Source organism: Scomber scombrus, chromosome 17, assembly GCF_963691925.1.
Source record: "Scomber scombrus chromosome 17, fScoSco1.1, whole genome shotgun sequence".
Classification (NCBI taxonomy): domain Eukaryota; kingdom Metazoa; phylum Chordata; class Actinopteri; order Scombriformes; family Scombridae; genus Scomber; species Scomber scombrus.
Window position 1 is genome coordinate 217,312 of NC_084986.1, and position 10,582 is coordinate 227,893.

At 40.6% G+C, this 10,582-nt stretch overlaps 1 long non-coding RNA gene across 1 annotated transcript; it reads left to right on the forward strand.

The window, feature by feature from the left end:
* Positions 1-315: 315 nt before the first annotated feature.
* On the forward strand, positions 316-902 carry LOC133997276 (uncharacterized). The gene is made up of 3 exons (XR_009927277.1): positions 316-358; positions 659-760; positions 858-902. It is a non-coding gene; the product is annotated as an uncharacterized LOC133997276 (long non-coding RNA).
* Positions 903-10,582: the final 9,680 nt, after the last annotated feature.

Consider the following 10,582-nt stretch of genomic DNA (forward strand, 5'->3'; position numbering starts at 1 on the left):
TTTCTTCAGTGTGTGTTCAGTTCTTTGGGGTTCTGTTTCCATCAGACAGACAACAGTGACATTAGTTTGTGGACAGATGAACATGAGTTTCCAGTGAAATCTGTCAGATTGTTTCATGTCCTCACAGAGAGTCTTGGCAGGTTCCTCCTGTGTGTTTGGAGCTGAACTCTGCTGCAAGCTTCACTGCTTTAATATCATCTTGATGCTTTTGGACTTTGACTGTGAAGTTATGAGAGTGTGACAGCGTCCTCAGATTGATGATGAAGGACTGATGAAGGAGAATCAGCTTCTCTCTGTGTTTCCTCTACAGGTGAAGGTAGAACCACTCTGTGACCACATGTGGATCTGAATTCACCTGGTGAGTATTTTCTTCTTTCTGACACAAAGCTGGATGAAAATATATGCATGTCATCAGTTTTAAACACAAGTGAACTATAACTTGCTGCATATGAGCTCAAAAATACAACTGTATAAAAAGGAATCTAGTTAATGCAGTTTCTTCAACATGTATCCACAGTGGAAATCTTCCAGTAATGACTAACTGTGGCGCCATCTGGTGGTAGAATAAAGAATGACAGTGTGATAGACAGCAGTGTGTGTGTGTCTGTGATGTGCAGCTGGTTGTAATGAATGAGCATGTTGTTGTGTTTGTGTGAAGGTGTTTCTCTGCTATGGATCAGTGTGAGGACAGAGAGGAGGGAGTCCCTCCCTCTAAAAGCTCTCTGTGTGGGGAACATGACAGCCAGACCAAAGCTCAGAGGTGAGATGAGGATCTCTAACTGTCCATCACTGTTCTCCACTCACATCACTCCACCATCATTATTCACACTCAAAGCTCTGTGTGTGTTGTGTTGAAGGACAAAGAAGCAGCACAGACCAGACTCTGCTGGACCTGAACCTGAGAAGTTCAGTGATGAACATAAATCTGCTGATCAGAGGTAAGAATGTAAAATCTTTGTTTCTGTTAGTTTCATCACACCTCAGAAAATGTTGAAGCCTTTGTCATGACGTCATGAACCACTTCTCATTCTTTCTCTGTAGTGTTAAAAACATGAACTACAGCACCACATCATCAGATCTCAGTATGTTTTAAGGTTGATATGATAGTTCTGACTGATTGTCTGACTGCAGGTTTCTGCTTACTGATGTCACTGTGGTTCCACATTTCAGAGTTAATTTAATGAGCCCAGTGTTGTTAGTTCTGATAGAAATGAGACAAAACTCAGAGAATAAGACCAAACTCATAGCAGGAGATCATGTTTGAGCAGACTGTGTCCTGGGAAGATCACTGTGCTCTCTAAGCTAGTTAGCCAAGCTAATCTTCAGGATCAATACTGTAGTTACACTTGTTTTATCTCTTCTCTGTTTCCATCAGGATCCATCAGCAGAGACCAGATTCTCCTGAACCCAGCTGTGTGTCCATGAAGAGTGACCGGTCTATGGGTGTACCTCTTACCTTCAAACATGGACATCAGTCTGCTGATCAGAGGTCAGACTGTAAAATGTTTGTCTGTTATTATCCAACTCTCATAAGAAGAAGTTTGATGACATTGAATTCTTGACCTCAGTGATACATAACTGCAGTAAAAACTCTAAACAGTTTTACTAACTTAGTTCATTCCAGAAACTTTCTGTTGATATCAGAAGTATCATGTAGGTATCATCATGTCAGATATGAATGTCCTCTTTGATCTTTCTCTGGCTGTCTATTGACTGCTGGTTAATGACCTTTGACCTCTTCTCAGTGGAGACTGTAACTGGTTTTGTTCTGGTTTTCAAAGACTAGTTCTACTATAACTCGACCGAAGTTCTTTGTTTAAAGGATCATTCTGCTGGTTTTATATATTTGTCTTCATGTTTGGATCCAAACCAACAAACTGATCTACTAACAAGTATTGTTTGTGTATTAAAGTCTGATATATCTTATTCTTCCACTGTTGTCCAAAACTATAAAAACACATCAGTGAGCCACATCGCTGCACTGGTGTTCCTTCATTAATAAAGAGCCCAGTGTTGTTAGTTCTGATAGAAATGAGACAAAACTCAGAGAATACGACCAAACTCATAGCAGGAGATCATGTTTGAGCAGACTGTGTCCTGGGAAGATCAGAGATGCATCTGTGCTCTCTAAGCTAGTTAGCCAAGCTAATCTTCAGGATCAATACTGTAGTTACACTTGTTTTATCTCTTCTCTGTTTCCATCAGGATCGATCAGCAGAGACCAGATTCTCCTGAACCCAGCTGTGTGTCCATGAAGAGTGACCGGTCTATGGGTCGACTTATTACATTCAAACATGGACATCAATCAGCTGATCATAGGTCAGACTGTAAAATGTTTGTCTGTTATTATCCAACTCTCATAAGAAGAAGTGTCATGTCTAAGTTGTTGTAACACAAACATGTTGAACAGAATGAACAGAATGACTGGATGGGTGTTTTTAGTTCAGATATTTTTAAGATGATATAAGCCACCATTAACACTGTTTACCTTACAAAGTAGTGAAAGCAAAGAGTACAGAAGCACAAGAGATGAAACTCTGATGGTTTTCCACTAAATGGTAGCGTGGTAGCGCTGCTGCCATTTTGGACTGTAAACACCTTCACATTCATTCAAATGAATCACATCTTATGGACAAAGAATCAATAAATCTCACAGCCAACTCAGAGGTGTAATAGAACAATTTTCAAATGAAGTCATCAGTAAATTGTATGAAACTTACAGTATATAGTAGTGACTTCACCATGTGAGAGTTACACTTAAGTTCCACCACTCTTAATACCTGATTTGATACCTCGGCAAAATCAGAAATCCTGTCATGGACACTCTCTTCTTTTAAACATTTTTTAATACAAATTAGTAAATGATCAGACTCTTTGTGTTTCATTATTTAAGCACACAGGCTGGATTAGAATAAAAGTTACAAACTAAATATTGGTCTGTAGCCTTCAAGCAAAGCAGCCCAAAAAGAGTCATTTCAAGTTGGAGGAACTGTATGAAATGTGATGATGTAACAACAAATATAACTGTGTGATTATGTGCTCTCATGTTGGTTTGCTGTCTCCAGGTGAGACTGAAACTGTAAGAGTTTCATTATTTAAACAAACACACTGTGGCTGTATAACACTGAGTTATAGAGTGAGGTGTTGATGCTACTGATAATAACACTGGTATTAATATCATTGTCTAAATGCTGGTATTGATTTGGTATCTGTGTATTGATTCGTAGTGTGGTTAACGAGTGGTTTAGAATAACGGTTCCCAGACTGGCATCTGGGGACCAGCAGGGGTCTTTGAGAGGACTGCACAGGGTTCCCAGCTAAAAGAGATTCATTTAACTGTTATAACTCTAGCTTTCAGTGAATGGATCTTCTTAGAGGAGATTCTTTCAGACTAAATCCTCTCAAACACGTGTCTGTGGTCTGTTGTGAATCTATTCTAGAGTCTTTGACATGAAAACGTTTGATTCTGCCTGTTTCTAAAAAACCCCAACAGTGCTGGATTTTTTAAGCTTCCATTTTATGTCCATTCCTCATTTTTTCTCCTTTGAGAAACAGAGCAAAAAGTGTTATTATGTTAAATGATGTTATGTTATGTTCCTGGTGTCATTAACTTCTTTGGTTAATACGTTAGTCACCTTCAGTCCAAAATGACAGAGGTGTAGCTCTGCTTTTGTTCATAGATGTTACAATGGAACAAGCAATTAGCTTTCACTTATTCTCAATGTGAGTTCTTTGGTGAAATTAAACATTAAACAAAAAAGCGTCCCACACAGAATGCATTGCAGTACTACTGTGTCCTGTATGGGACAAACAGCAATATTTGCTGAATTCTCAGGAGAGTAGACAGCACAACAGTGACACCCGGTGGCTCATGTAGGCTCTGCCTTATATCTGATTCTGATTCAGATTCAGATGACTTTATTTATCCCAGAGGACATTTTAGTTTCACCATCTACCAGACCTAACATAAAACAACAAACACACAACAAACACACACTGGGCTGTGGCAGAGATAACAGATGAGGACAGATGTGTGCACATACTGACTCACACAAGGTCAGGCAAGTAAAACTGAGATTTGTAGCATAAAGAAATAAATAAAAACATTGTGAGATATATTGCACAATGACCACACCAGCCTTGTAGAAAAGGTAGAAACACAATACAACCCACCATTTTGGTTCAGTGATGAACATAAATCTGCTGATCAGAGGTAAGAATGTAAAATCTTTGTTTCTGTTAGTTTCCATCACACCTCAGAAAATGTTGAAGTCTTTGTCATGAAGTCATGAACCACTTCTCATTCTTTCTCTGTAGTGTTAAAAACATGAACTACAGCACCACATCATCAGATCTCAGTATGTTTTAAGGTTGATATGATAGTTCTGACTGATTGTCTGACTGCAGGTTTCTGCTTACTGATGTCACTGTGGTTCCACATTTCAGAGTTAATTTAATGAGCCCAGTGTTGTTAGTTCTGATAGAAATGAGACAAAACTCAGAGAATAAGTTCAAACTCATAGCAGGAGATGATGTTTGAGCAGACTGTGTCCTGGGAAGATCACAGATGCATCTGTGCTCTCTAAGCTAGTTAGCCAAGCTAATAATGTCAGTTTGTTGTAGCTGTGTGGATCAGTTTCTTACTGCACGTTTATGTAGAAACACCTGATGTGTCGTAGCTGTCGTCCAACAAAACACACAATCTTCAGGATCAACACTGTAGTTACACTTGTTTTATCTCTTCTCTGTTTCCATCAGGATCCATCAGCAGAGACCAGATTCTCCTGAACCCAGCTGTGTGTCCATGAAGAGTGACCGGTCTAATGATCAACTTATTGACTTCAGACATGGACATCAGTCTGCTGATCAGAGGTCAGACTGTAAAATGTTTGTCTGTTATTATCCAACTCTCATAAGAAGAAGTTTGAGTGACTAAAACTGTTTTTACACACAATGTCCTCATAACACTGAGTGTCATTATTTATTCTGAGACTTCATCTTTTCTTCACAGAGTTCATCAGCAGAGCTCAGAGGTTCTCAGTGGTCAGTCTGTCCAGCAGCATCAAACACAGCTGGACTCCATATTTATGGTGTGTAAATGTAAAGCACAGCTACTACTGCTAACTACAACAGCCACAGACTAAATACTAAACTATCATTCTGGTCCTAACAGTCTCCATGCTGCACTCTGTAGACCAGCAGCTGTTCAGTCTGTCACTGATGATCTGATGTTGACTTCTACCAGTTACATTTACATTTGATTCTGTTCCAGCTGCTGGAGGAGAACATCAGCAGGTTTGTGAAGAATGAGCTGAAGAAGATGCGGAAGGCTCTGAGTCCAGATTACCCAGAATGCTTAGAGAGTCAGAGTGAGGGTGAGGAGGAAGAGCAGAGGAGGAGCAGCAGAGAGGCATTTCTGAAGATCACACTGCACTTCCTGAGGAGAATGAAGCAGGAGGAGCTGGCTGAGCGTCTGCAGAGCAGTAAGAGGATTTTAACAGATTTAACATGATGGAGAGGAAATGGAGGCAACATGGAGAGGTTTATATTTCAAACTCTGCTGTTAATATGATGCACACATCTGCATCAGATCTATGAATTCTTCTGAGCTGAAAATAGTCAGAAACTGTTTGTCATCAACTGATGAGCTGAATAAATTTCATAGTGGAGGAAAATATAAACATCTGCAGTTTAATGTTTACATTCTACCAATTTACTGTAGAATCATCTGATTGATTTCATTTGTTGTTTGTTCATTCAGGAACTTGTGCTGAAAAGTGTCGACGTAAACTCAAGTCTAACCTGGAGAAGAAGTTCCAGTGTCTCTTTGAGGGGATCGCTAAAGCAGGAAACCCAACCCTTCTGAATGAGATCTATACACCGCTCTACATCACAGAGGGACGGACTGCAGAGGTCAATGATGAACATGAGATCAGACAGATTGAAACAGCATCCAGGAAACCAGACAGATCAGAAACAACAATCAGACAAGAAGACATCTTTAAAGCCTCACCTGGAAGAGATGAACCAATCAGAACAGTGATGACAAAGGGAGTGGCTGGCATTGGGAAAACAGTCTTAACACAGAAGTTCACTCTGGACTGGGCTGAAGACAAAGCCAACCAGGACATACACTTCACATTTCCATTCACTTTCAGAGAGCTGAATGTGCTGAAAGAGAAAAGGTACAGCTTGGTGGAACTTGTTCATCACTTCTTTACTGAAACCAAAGAAGCAGGAATCTGCAGGTTTGAAGAGTTCCAGGTTGTGTTCATCTTTGACGGTCTGGATGAGTGTCGACTTCCTCTGGACTTCCACAACAATGAGATCCTGACTGATGTTACAGAGTCCACCTCAGTGGATGTGCTGCTGACAAACCTCATCAGGGGGAAACTGCTTCCCTCTGCTCGCCTCTGGATAACCACACGACCTGCAGCAGCCAATCAGATCCCTCCTGAGTGTGTCGGCATGGTGACAGAGGTCAGAGGGTTCACTGACCCACAGAAGGAGGAGTACTTCAGGAAGAGATTCAGAGGTGAGGAGCAGGCCAGCACCATCATCTCCCACATCAAGACATCACGAAGCCTCCACATCATGTGCCACATCCCAATCTTCTGCTGGATCACTGCTACAGTTCTGGAGGATGTGTTGAAAAGAAGAAGGAGAAGAGAGCTGCCCAAGACCCTGACTGAGATGTACATCCACTTCCTGGTGGTTCAGTGCAAGCTGAAGAACATCAAGTATTATGGAGGAGCTGAGACAGATCCACACTCCAGTCCAGAGAGCAGGGAGATGATTGAGTCTCTGGGAAAACTGGCTTTTGAACAGCTGCAGAAAGGCAACCTGATCTTCTATGAATCAGACCTGACAGAGTGTGGCATCGATATCAGAGCAGCCTCAGTGTACTCAGGAGTGTTCACAGAAGTCTTTAAAGAGGAGAGAGGGCTGTACCAGGACAAGGTGTTCTGCTTCGTCCATCTGAGTGTTCAGGAGTTTCTGGCTGCTCTTCATGTCCATCTGACATTCATCAAGTCTGGAGTCAATCTGCTGGAAGAAGAACAAACAGCATCCCAGATACGTTTCTACCAGAGTGCTGTGGACGAGGCCTTAAAGAGTCCAAATGGACACCTGGACTTGTTCCTCCGCTTCCTCCTGGGTCTTTCACTGCAGACCAATCAGACTCTCCTACGAGGTCTGCTGACACAGACAGGAAGTAGCTCACAGACCAATCAGAAAGCAGTCGAGTACATCAAGAAGAAGATCAGTGAGAATGTGTCTGCAGAGAGAAGCATCAATCTGTTCCACTGTCTGAATGAACTGAATGATCGTTCTCTAGTGGAGGAGATCCAACAGTCCCTGAGATCAGGAAGTCTCTCCACAGATAAACTGTCTCCTGCTCAGTGGTCAGCTCTGGGCTTCATCTTACTGTCATCAGAAAAAGATCTAGACGTGTTTGACCTGAAGAAATACTCTGCTTCAGAGGAGGCTCTTCTGAGGCTGCTGCCAGTGGTCAAAGCCTCCAACAGAGCTCTGTAAGTGGATGAAACACTGGATATTTGAACAATTTATGAATACGTTCAATTTAAAATATGATAAATCAAACATTTTGTGTTTGTTACTAATCCTTTCTTCAGGTTGAGTGGCTGTAACCTCTCAGAGAGAAGCTGTGCAGCTCTGTCCTCAGTTCTCAGTTCCCAGTCCTCTAGTCTGAGAGATCTGGACCTGAGTAACAACAACCTGCAGGATTCAGGAGTGAAGCAGCTTTCTGCTGGACTGGAGAGTCCACACTGTACACTGGAAACTCTCAGGTTTTATATTCAAATTAAAGTCATTTATTCCGCACAGCTGTAGGATTCTGATATTTATATGATTAAAAACATTGTGTTATCAACCTTTTCATGTTTCCAGTCTGTCAGGATGTCTGATCACAGAGGAAGGCTGTGCTTCTCTGGCCTCAGCTCTGAGGTTCAACCCCTCCCATCTGAGAGAGCTGGACCTGAGTGACAACAACCTGCAGGATTCAGGAGTGAAGCAGCTTTCTTCTGGACTGGAGAGTCCACACTGTACACTGGAAACTCTCAGGTCAGGATAGAGCATCTGTAATTTTGTTGTCCTGAACAATGACAATAAAGCTGATTCTGAGAACCTCTTTTTTTATACTACACAGTACTACTTCATTTGTAGAACATATATCATGAGATAGACAAATTACATATTTTAATACCATTTTAATCAGAGTTTACGTGACAGTCCCCAACCACCTTCCTTACTCAAACAAAAGGTTATTTTGTCCTTTAGTTCTTTCTCCCATCTCTCCTTGATATATGTTGTGGTATTTCCTCTATCCTTAGCAATACCCTGGTAAAGCATTGAAATAGCTGATTTAGAATTACCAGCATATGCATGTATTGTTAATTGTATTATTTCGTTAGGTTCTGTAGATAACTAAGTTTTATATAAATTTCTTTCAATAAATATTGTCTCAACTTTAAATACCTGGAAATGTCATAATTTTCCAAATTGTATTTTTCTCTTAGTGTTTGGAACCTTTATAATGTGTTCTTATCCATTATATTACAGTAAGCAGTGATACCTTTATTCATCCAGTACTTAAATCTAGAATCCATACCATTTGGTTTAAAATCAGTTTCATGTTCAGCCCATCTAAAAAAATGTAATTGGGTCCAAACCAGGTGTGTAATGTAAATGAGATGAGAAGGTTCAAGTGTTCCTGATAAGTTATCATTAGTGTGTGATTATATTGGGATACCCCTTGCATTCTGCCATTTTGCCTCATATTTACTATCACACCAGAAGATTACAGTTATTAATTGGGCAGAATGGTAATAATCCCTAAGATTAGGGAGAGACATACCACCTTTTCCTTACTGGTGGTTAACGTACTGTATCTAATCCTTGATTTCTTTCCCTTCCAAATGAAATTGGCTGATTGGAATTTTTTTTTCACACTTTAGTTTTTATTGATTTTTTACATTTTGTATGCGCATCCGACACACGTACACACCACATCAGATAATACAGAAACCAAACAAAACCACGCTAGAAAACAAAAACAAAATAAAGTCCTGTTGGGAGTTGCATTCCTTCTTGTTCAGAAACTTATTCTTTTTTTCAACTTCTTCCAATAGCGAGTCATTGATCTTTGTTTTCAATGTCTTGATCTGTTAAGTTTTTGAATCGTTTGTATTCTGATATTCCCGTTCAGATTCCCTCAGATTATCTGTATATTTTTTGTATGCCTCTAATTGAACTCTTTTTACAAGTGCCGTTTCAGCTGTCAGTTTCCCCCTAATGACAGCCTTAATGGCATCCCATAATACCTCTCCATTGTTATTTTCCTCAATATATCTTTTTATTTCTGCTTTTACTTTCTCTTTTCTTTGGTCATTATTCAATATTCCTACATTGAGTCTCCATACTATGTGTCTTTTCCTGTTGTTTATGTTAATTTTCAGGTAGAGAGGGTTATGGTCTGGCACATCTGCCCCCCGATCTCACATTCCTTCACTCTGAAGCTGTCACTCTGATTCACAAGAAAGTAATCTATCCGTGAATGAACTTTATGTGCAGCTGAGTAGTGTGTGAAATCCTTATCCAGAGGATCTAGGCTTCTCCATACGTCTACCATCCGCATCTCTTCCAGTGATATGTTCATAAATCTCGTTAACTGCCCTTTATTCCTTTTGAGACTTGTCGTGTCCATATTATGATCCATAACAACGTTCAAATCTCCCCCACCTATTAAGATTCTCTCTGCTTCAACAGCTATGACATCAAACAAAGATTTGAGATTTGTTCCTTCCTCCCCAAATCCCCGTAGGTGGGTGAAGGTCCTCATCTTTAAGAAAGGGCCCCTTCGTAGACCTAGAACTGAACCTGACTCACGGTGTTCCATAGTGTCTAGTCCAACTCCCATAACCTAACCTCTCCCAGTCGGTTCTTAATAGCTTTAAATAAAAATAAATAAAGAAGCCTGATCAGATATTCCCACTGTGGATCCATTTTTCTGAATTAGTCATTTTAATCCAAGCTGTGGACAAAGTCCCATTCAATAATCTACAGATAATGTTTGCTGCATTTAAGCCTTTTCATCATCTCCTTTCCTCTGTCTAATCGTGTTGTTTGTCATTGTCCATACCTGTTTTGACTCAAGTTCTCAGTGTTGCCTCTTTTTTTCCCCCCAGCAAAGCCTCTTTAAGATCTCCATTCAAAATCTTGTAGTTTTTGTCTCGTTCGGTGCGCTGTATCCTGGCTCCGGTGTTGCCCCATAGTATCCACGGTGTATCCTCTCTCCTTCATGTCTCGTGCGGCTTCTCTGGCCCTCCCATACGTCCTCACACCATTGTCCAGTGAATCTGGATTTTTGTAAGCTGTGTCTGGAAACGGATTCCTTTTTCCTTTAACACTTTCTTGATGCCCACATATGTCTTCCGTTTCCTGGATGTTTCAGTGGGGTAATCATGGTGGAAGAAAATTTGTTTTCCGCCTACCTGTATCTTCCTCTGCCACGCTTTCTTCAAAACCGTTTCTTTCATCTCAAACTGTAGAAAGTTGGCCACGA